Consider the following 9486-nt stretch of genomic DNA (forward strand, 5'->3'; position numbering starts at 1 on the left):
GCAATATGAATAAAACAATTATCAGCATCAAATGACAATACTTAAACCATTAATAGATACATAAGGAAGTTAACACTTTACTCTTAGTGGCATTCTTTCTGTCTGAACTTTGCCTCTTTGGACTAGGGTATTAGCATTTCCCAGATTCCATGTCAACCATGCTATGTCACAGCTCAGTTAACTCACTAGGCTCTAAATGTTATCCACGGTACACAAAAGGTTTCTAAAGTAACCTATGAAAGGTAGCATAGCATGTGTCCCACCAATGAATGAGAATTCAAATACAACAAACATATAACCTTGTAGATAAGTCCTCTGATTAAGTTGGTCTGGTTAATCTGCTCCTCCTGCTATCTGCTCCCTCCCGTTGAGTCATCAATGGGAGGGGCACACTTAGCGTTGAGGCACTTGAATACACACCCAAACTCCCTTACCTGCTGATAAAGCTGACTGCAACACACCTTGAATTGGGTTCGGCCCAGTTCAACCCCCTCGCTGAGTCACCAGCTGCTGTCAAGGCCTTGGAATCAGAGGCAGAACAAGCTGAGTCTAACTTTTTACATCCAGACTGAAGAGTGGATAAGGGAAGGGTGACTGACGCGGCTGCGCCAAAGTCAAACCATAGCGTTTGACCAGCACCTTGCCACGTCGACAGGTCACCACTCACTGCTAGTGTGAAAGGAAGACTCCCAGTGCTCTTCATGCAGTCAGACTTGTTGGGCCAGGTGCAGGACAGGTATTGGAGATAGAGGAATCTAGTGCCCAAAAGCCAGTTTTAGCATGGGAAACGCCATTGAGGATTTTTACTATTATTTAAAAGTAGTCAACCTGGTGGGACTTCCTAACAGTAGCGATGCGTGGATCAAATCGCTGGGGAAGCCGAGCCCCCCCACAGACACCTTTGTTTTATCACAAAAACCTCCGTCCAGTGAAGTCCACAAAGCATATTGTATGTACAGCAAGTTAAAGTTTCTAACATTTTTGGACAACTAAACAACTATTGATTTAGAACCACAGATATTTACCGGAAGTCGTAAAGAAAACAGGAGCTGCCTCCACTATTCCAAAACCATTTCAACTTCAACATCATCAAATCTCTTCTGCTTAGTCTAATAGAGTGACAACTGCAAGATAACAAAAACAATTTAGTCCAATCAATGTAAACTAAATATTATGTGTGTGCGTGCGTGTGTGTGTGCACATTCATGCAAGTAGAAAAACATGTTGACTCACCCTACTTGAACAGAAACGCCAATGCCAACATCTTCTCTTTCACGTTCACAAAACGGTCTTTCACTTATACGTACACGCTTCTATTTTTTGTTGTCCAGGGCTAACTGGCTAAAATGCTTGCTAGCCTAACTTCCATTCATGGGAAATGTTAGCTAGTTAACATTAGCCTTCTACATTTAGCTACACATTGAACTTCCATCATCTCAGGCCAGGGGCACAACAATGTATGAATTAATGGTTGGATCTGAATCACCATTATAATCATCGGCCAGTACAGAGAATTAAGTAAAACCACAAATTCAAATCTCCATCCATGGATAATTTAGGAAGGGGACAATTTTGGTCAGAGAGGTGACCAAGAACCCGATGGTCACTCTGTCAGAGCTCCAGAGTTCCTCTGTGGAGATGGGAAATCCTTTCAGAAGGACAACCATCTCTGCAGCACTCCACCAATCAGGCATTTATGTTAGAGTGGCCAGACAGAAGCCACTCCTCAGTAAAAGGCACATGACAGCCCACTTGGAGTTTGCGAAAAGGTACCTAAAGGTCTCTCAGACCATGAGAAACAAGATTCTCTGGTCTGATAAAACCAAGATTGAACTCTTTGGCCTGAATGCCCAGCATCACGTCTGGAGGAAACCTGGCACCATTCCTACGGTGAAGCATGGTGGTGGCAGCATCATGCTGTGGGGATGTTTTTCAGAGGCAGGGACTGGGAGACTTGTCAGGATTGAGGGAAAGATGAACAGAGAAAAGTACAGAGAGATCCTTGATCAAAACTTGCTCCAGAGCGCTCAGGACCTCAGACTGGGGCAAGAGTTTACATTCCAACAGGACAAGGACCCTAAGCACACAGCTAAGACAAGAGTGGCTTTGGGACAAGTCTCTGAATGTTCTTGAGTGGCCCAGCCAGAGCCCGGACTTGAACCCAATCAAACATCTCTGGAGAGGCCTGACAAAAGCTGTGCGATGCTCCCCATCCAACCTGAAAGAGTTTGAAAGGATCTGCAGAGAATGGAAGAAACTCCCCAAATACAGGTGTGCCAAGCTTGTAGCTTCATACTCAAGAAGACTCAAGGCTGTAATCGCTGCCAAAGGTGCTTCAATAAAGTACTTAGTAAAGAGTCTGAATAATTATGTAAATGTGATATTTCTTTTTTTATATATATACATTTGCAATAAATTCTAAAAACCTGTTTTTGCTTAATTTGGAAAAAGTCAAGGGGTCTGAATATTTTCTTACTGCACTGTACATATACACAAAGCAGTACCAGCAAGACTGAGCAAGACCCAGAGATTATGTTCCAAAGAAAATACATAGATTTAGTAAAACATAACGTTGTCCTCTCTGATGATGTGTTGAATGCTTCACACACAACTGTAGCAGAGAGAGTGGGCTTCCCCTAGGGGCAGCTCATCTTTTTATAGCCTCCCTCATTGATAAAAAGCCTTTCCAGCTACTGTGCCAGCTTTCTCCTCCCATCATCCATCTTTATCCCTACAAGGTTTCAGGGGAGAGATATACAGGAAGTGTGTGGGGTGGGGTCTCTCTACCCGCATGGACGACCTCATATTTTATCATGAAAGTGGTAGCATAGATTCTGTGTATTCCTACATGTATATGACCCACTTCAGGCCACATGTAAGATGATACAGTACCTGGGTACTGCAAGGCTTAGAAAGACACCCACACAGGAAACCTACAAAGAAGTGAAAAGGAAAATACAGGTCACACAAAGCCATCATATACCAAACAACTTGGCAAAAAACAATCTGAGGTGATTTGCTGCTTCATACCAGCACACAAATGAGCTGGTTTGAGATAAAGACAGGATTAGGTTATGTAGCAGGAAAGGTTTACCTAATATGTGGGACATAAAGAAAGCAACATTGTTGTGTTACTGTGCATGGGGGTATTTCACTGACCCAATCCTTTCACATTACTTAAGGAGGTAAACTACACCGCCTAGCTATTGGTAGGCTATACACAGTGGTGGAAAAAGTATCCAATTGTCATACTTAAGTAAAAGTAAAGACACTGTAATAGAAAATGTATCCAGTAAAAGTGAAAGTCACCCAGTAAAATCCTACTTGCGTAAAAGTCTAAAACTATTTGGTTTTAAATATACTTAAGTATCAAAAGTAAATGTAATTGCTCAAATGCACTTAAATATAAAAAGTACAAATTCCTTATATTAAGCAAACCAGACGGCACGGTTTTCTTGTTTTGTTTAATTTACGGATAGCCAGGGGAACAATACTCAGACATCATTTACAAACGAAGCATGTGTTTAGTGAGTCTGCCAGATCAGAGGCAGTAGCGATGACCAGGGAATATAACAATTTTCCTGTCCTACTAAGCATTCAAACTGTAACGAGTATGATAGGGTGTATGATAGTGAAAATGTATGGAGTAAAAAGTACATTCTTTTCTTTGGGAATGTACTGAAGTAAAAGTCTAAGTTGGCTATAAACTGGAAAATGAGGTGGGCAAGCATTTCTGAGGTGACTTTAAGCACTGGAAAATAACAGTAGCCCATTGTACCATCAACAGTAAACAACATAATTGAGAGACTATAAAAAGGGAAAACATTTTTTTATATTGATCAGGTTGGCTGACCGACAGAAACATCTGCATATGGTGGGGGGTGGTATTATTGGAGGGGGATATTTATTCGTGTTCACAAATAGACCATTCTGTAGGCCTATTTTGTTGCAACAAAAATGGCAAAGTTCTGCCAACCAGCTGAGGAATGGATATGACAGATAGAAATGTAATAATTGTGTTCATACATAATGCTGTCGCGCAGTTTCACATGGACGCTACATCTGTCATATTGTGGGGCATAGTACAATGTTCATGTAACGGATGTGAAACGGCTAGCTTCGTTAGCGGTGTGCGCTAAATAGCGTTTCAATCGGTTACGTCACTTGCTCTGAGACCTTGAAGTAATAGTTCCCCTTGCTCTGCAAGGGCCGCGGCTTTTGTGGAGCGATGGGTAACGATGCTTCGAGGGTGACTGTTGTCAATATGTGCAGAAGGTCCCTGGTTCACGCCCGGGTATGGGCGAGGGGACGGTTTAAAGTCATACATCGCAGATGATAACGTTTCTGTTTCACAGTGAACACAAACGTTACACCCTGCTGCTATAAATGTAGCATTCCGCACATCAATTGTACAATCAGCAGCTGAGATACAATGCGGCCTTGATAAAACGGGACACACTCTTTTCACGCCACTTCGATACAAAGTGATTTTCGTGGCAGGTTAGGGGAGCATTTTCGCTAACCCTAACCCTTTTCCCAACCTTAACCTCAATCTCCTAACCTTCTACATTTCCTAACCTGTCGTGTTTTCATAGCCTGCTACCAAAAAGTCACTTCGGTATGGAAGTGGCGTGAAAAGAGTGTTAGCCTTGTTAAAAGGTTACATTTTGTCCTAAAGAATTCCCCCTCCCATGTGGAATGCTGAAATCATGTTCTGAAATATGCACTGCAGACACAAATCCTTGGGGATCTGGTCCATATTATGTCTTCACTGTTCATGTATTTGCAGAAGCTGATGATGTACAAGATGTGGCTAAACAACATTACAAAGACAAATAAATTACTAGGATTAGGATAACAACATAGTTATCTTCAATTAAAATGTCTGTGAAATTAGATGTGTGGTGGTGCTGCTACTCAATTTTAACCTGGCAAGAGAGAGCTGAGCAGCAGAGCTTTTAACAATCCTTCAGCCCTTCCCCCACACCACACCAGCAGCCTAGGCTCAGTCTACTGTACAATAGCAACCAGGTCATGTCAATAGGGGATAAGTTGAGCCAAAGGGATAAGTTGAGCCACCCTTGTTTCTAAGAAACCATACACAAAATGAATCAATTGAACAAGGAAGGCTCTAAAAATAATCAAAGACTCCAGCCACCCAAGTCATAGACTGTTCTCTATGCTACCGAACGCAGCGGCACCGATGTACCAAGTCTGGAACTAACAGGACCCTGAACAGCTTCTACCCCAAAGCCATAAGCCATATTTATTCCTTGTGCTATTATTTTTCTATTATTTCTCATTTTTTCCCTCTGCATTGTTGTGAGGGGCCTGTAAGTAAGCATTAACACTCAGTGAAGGCTCATCAGAGGAGGAAGGGGAGGACCATCCTCCTCAGTGAATTTCAAAATATAAAAAATAGTGAAACATTTAAAAAGTTATCATATTTAGATAAAACTATTCTAAATATATTAATGTCACAAAATAATTGATTAAAACACTGTTTTGTAATGAAGGTCTACAGTAGCCTCCACGGCAATCTGTGGGGTAGCACCGTGGCGTAGCCGGAGGACAGCTAATTTCTGTTCTCCTCTGGGTACATTGACTTCAATACAAAACCTAGGAGGCTAGTGGTTCTCACCCCCTTCCATAGAGTTACACAGTAATTATGGCAACTTCCGGAGGACGTCCTACAACCTATCAGAGCTCTTGCAGCATGAACTGACATGTTGTCCACCCATTCAAAGGATCAGAGAATGAATCTAGTACTGAAAGTTTAAACTACAGCTCGCTAGCACTGCAGTGCATAAAATGTGGTGTGTAGTTGACTCAAACAGATAGAAAAACAACAGTTGTACAGTTTTTAACAAATTAATTTCTTAATAAATTAAGGAGAAGCAAGAATGCAGCCAGCTAGTTTAGCCTACTCAAACACCCAGCTCAAATAGATAGATGCTATGTTACCTAGCTGGCTATGGCTATCCAACACTGGAACTCTTCTAAGTCAAGGTTTTATTAATTTATTGCCACCGGGACCTGACGGTATAACTGCTAAACTGCTTGCTAATTGTACACTGTACTGCATGATTGTAGCGGGTCTACTAATGCGTTAGTTCTAGTAGATGTTGTTGACTTGGCATTAGCTAATATACTGACAACGACGTAGGCTGTGTGTAGCAGTTATGATATGAAGGTTTGGCTTGGAAAGTTTTTTTCACCTGGTCACTGACAGCTGATTTGTTGTGCAATGAAGTCCACAAGCGAAGGGAAGAGGTGAGAGGAGGAGAAGGCATAGATGCGAGAAGGAATTATGCAACAATCTGGTTGCTATGAAAGTGAACTGTGTTTGCGTGTGATCAGGGGTGTATTCATTCCCCCAATTCTGTTGAAAACATTTTCTTAAACGGAACAAAACTGGGATAAACATAACTAAATTTGTCCCATAGAAACTATTGTTTGGAAATGTTGGACTAATGATTACACCCTAGATCAGACGGCAATATTGTGCAAAGCGGTATTGAATGTGTCAATGTCTGTCACCTTGATTACTCAAATTCTTCTCAAATTTTTCATAGGTTAAGTTGTAGCAACCTCATGATGGGTATAGTAACATTTGAGTATGCTCGTAAAAAAAATGTGCATCCTCCCTCATCATTAACACCATTAGGATTATTTCCAGGGATACACATCATCCTGAAATATATGTACAGTTGAAGTCTGAAGTTTACAAACACTTAAGTTGTGGTCATTAAAACTCATTTTTCAACCAACAATAACTATATAACTATAACAAACTATAGTTTTGACAAGTCGGTTAGGACATCTACTTTGTGGATGACACAAGTAATTTTTCCAACAATTGTTTACAGATTATTTAACTTATAAATCACTGTATCACAATTCCAGTGGGTCAGAAGTGTACATACACTAAGTTGACTGCCTTTAAACAGCTTGGAAAATTCCAGAAAATGATGTCATGGCTTTAGAAGCTTCTGATAGGCTAATTGACATCATTTGAGAGTCAATTGGAGGTGTACCTGTGGATGTATTTCAAGGCCTACCTTCAAACTCTTTGCTTGACAGAATGGAAAATCAAAAGGAACCAGCCAAGACCTCAGAAAAAAAATTGTAGACCTCCACAAGTCTGGTTCATCCTTGGGAGCAATTTCCAAACGCGTGAAGGTACCACATTCATCTGTACAAACAATAGTATGCAAGCATAAACACCATGGGATCACGCAGCCGTCAGACCGCTCAGGAAGGAGAAGTGTTCTGTCTCCCAGAGATGAACGTACTTTGGTGTGAAAAGTGCAAATCAATCCCAGAACAATAGCAAAGGACCTTGTGAATATGCTGAAGGAAACAGGTACAAAAGTATCTATATCCACAGTAAAACGAGTCCTATATCGACATAACCTGAAAGGCTGCTCAGCAAGGAAAAAGCCACTGCTCCGAAACCGCCATAAAAAAAACAGATTATGGTTTGCAATTGCACATGGGGATAAAGATCATACTTTTTGGAGAAAAGTCTTCTGGTCTGATGAAACAAAAATAGAACTGTTTGGCCATAATGACCATTGTTATGTTTGGAGGAAAAAGGGGGAGGCTTGCAAGCCGAAGAACACCATCCCAACTGTGAAGCACGGGGGTGGCAGCATCATGTTGTGGGGGTGTTTTGCTGCAGGAAGGACTGGTGCACTTCACAAAATAGATGGGATCATGAGGAACAAAAATTATGTGGATATATTGAAGAAACATCTCAAGACATCAGTTAGGAAGTTAAAGCTTGGTTGCAAATGGGTCTTCCAAATGGATAATGACCCCAAGCATACTTCCAAAATTTGGACAAAAGGGCTTAAGGACAACAAAGTAAAGGTATTGGAATGGCCATCACAAAGCCCTGACCTCAATCCTATAGAAAATCTGTGGGCAGAACTTGAAAAGCATGTGCGAACAAGGAGGCCTACAAACCTGACTTAGTTTCACCATTTCTCCTAACCTGCTGCGTATGTTCTTAAAAGCTGTATCCCTTCGAGACAAAACCCAGCAACCAGGCTTCACCACCTCATACAATGGACCCTTCCCTCTCTAACACCTCCCAGCATTATACAACAGTTCTCTAATTCCACTTTCTAGTGCGCACATGCAACTGAAATTATTTGTTTTGTGGGTAGTGCCTGCCTGCTTTTTAGAGGGAGAAAATGTATAATGGAGGACAAGGCCAGAGAGAGAGAGCTAGGGTTTAGTTAGTATGGCATAGGTATTACATTACACCGCAGTAGCAGCTCTAGCAGGCAGTCATGTCTAGAAGGGATACATATTTTATTTTAGAGAACCGTAACCTAATTCTCCTAACCTGTTACGTTAATTCTCCTAGTCTGCTACGAAAATACAATTTTAGCATAAACAGTATCCCATCTAGACAAAACCCCATCAGGGAGAGGGAAAGGGGGGAGCCAGATCAGAATGTGATACCTCCCAACCACTCGATCTGCCTGTATCACGTCGAGGCCATTCCTCTGCTTCGGAGCCTTTTATGAAGAGGCGGCACCGAGGTAGTTATATAAATCCTCTATTACTGAGATGGTGAATTAATCTGGATCCTGAATGGGATTGGTCAATTAGCAAAATAATAATAATTATGAATACTGTTTTTCAAAATACTATCCTTTCCAAGACACTGGGGTACTGCTGTGGGTCAATAATGGTTGAATTGAACAGTTTGAAATGGTGGATGATATCGTACCTTTAAAACGTCAACAGTGACAAATTGTGAGATTCAAGTTTGACCTGTTTTTATTTACCTAGCTCACATACTAGCCTTATTTTTTTACTCTCTCCACAGTGCCACCCCTTTTGTCCAGCCAGAAGGCTGTCTGGGGCCTCTCTCTTTCTCTGCAAACAGCTGCTTTCTGCATGTGTTCACCTCACAATGGATAAAATGACAAACATGCCTCATTCACCCTGCCGCAACCCTTGTGCTGTTGTGTCTTCCTAGCCTGGAGAATGACGTCTCACAGACCTCTCTCTCTCTCTTGGTCTAAAAACCCTCCCATCCTCCACTCCATCCATTTCTCTAAGCAGTCTGGTGTCTAGTGAGCCATGGTAGACAAATCGCTGGCCACACACAAGGTCCCTTCTAGGACTCTGACTTTCCAAAGGCAGTTAGGTATTTACACAAAACCAGAAAACAAACTGGGTGATATATTGCCAGTGTGCTATTGAGAGATACAGCATCTTAGATCACTTCACTTTTGCTACATATCCTACCAGCTTTGGAAGTGACCATGCAGGATTGGCAATGCACTATGACTACGCTGACAGATCCTACAGAACAATGCAAACACCCCAACAATGTTGTTAGGGGAGGTTTAATCTAATAGATGTCAACTTTCCCTTGAAATAGTCCCATTTCCATGCTGTGTGTGTGGGGGGGGGGGTACCTTCTGTTGCATTGCACTTTGCTCCTAAACCTATTGTGTAGTT

The sequence above is a fragment of the Oncorhynchus keta genome, chromosome 30, assembly GCF_023373465.1.
Source record: "Oncorhynchus keta strain PuntledgeMale-10-30-2019 chromosome 30, Oket_V2, whole genome shotgun sequence".
NCBI classification, from domain to species: domain Eukaryota; kingdom Metazoa; phylum Chordata; class Actinopteri; order Salmoniformes; family Salmonidae; genus Oncorhynchus; species Oncorhynchus keta.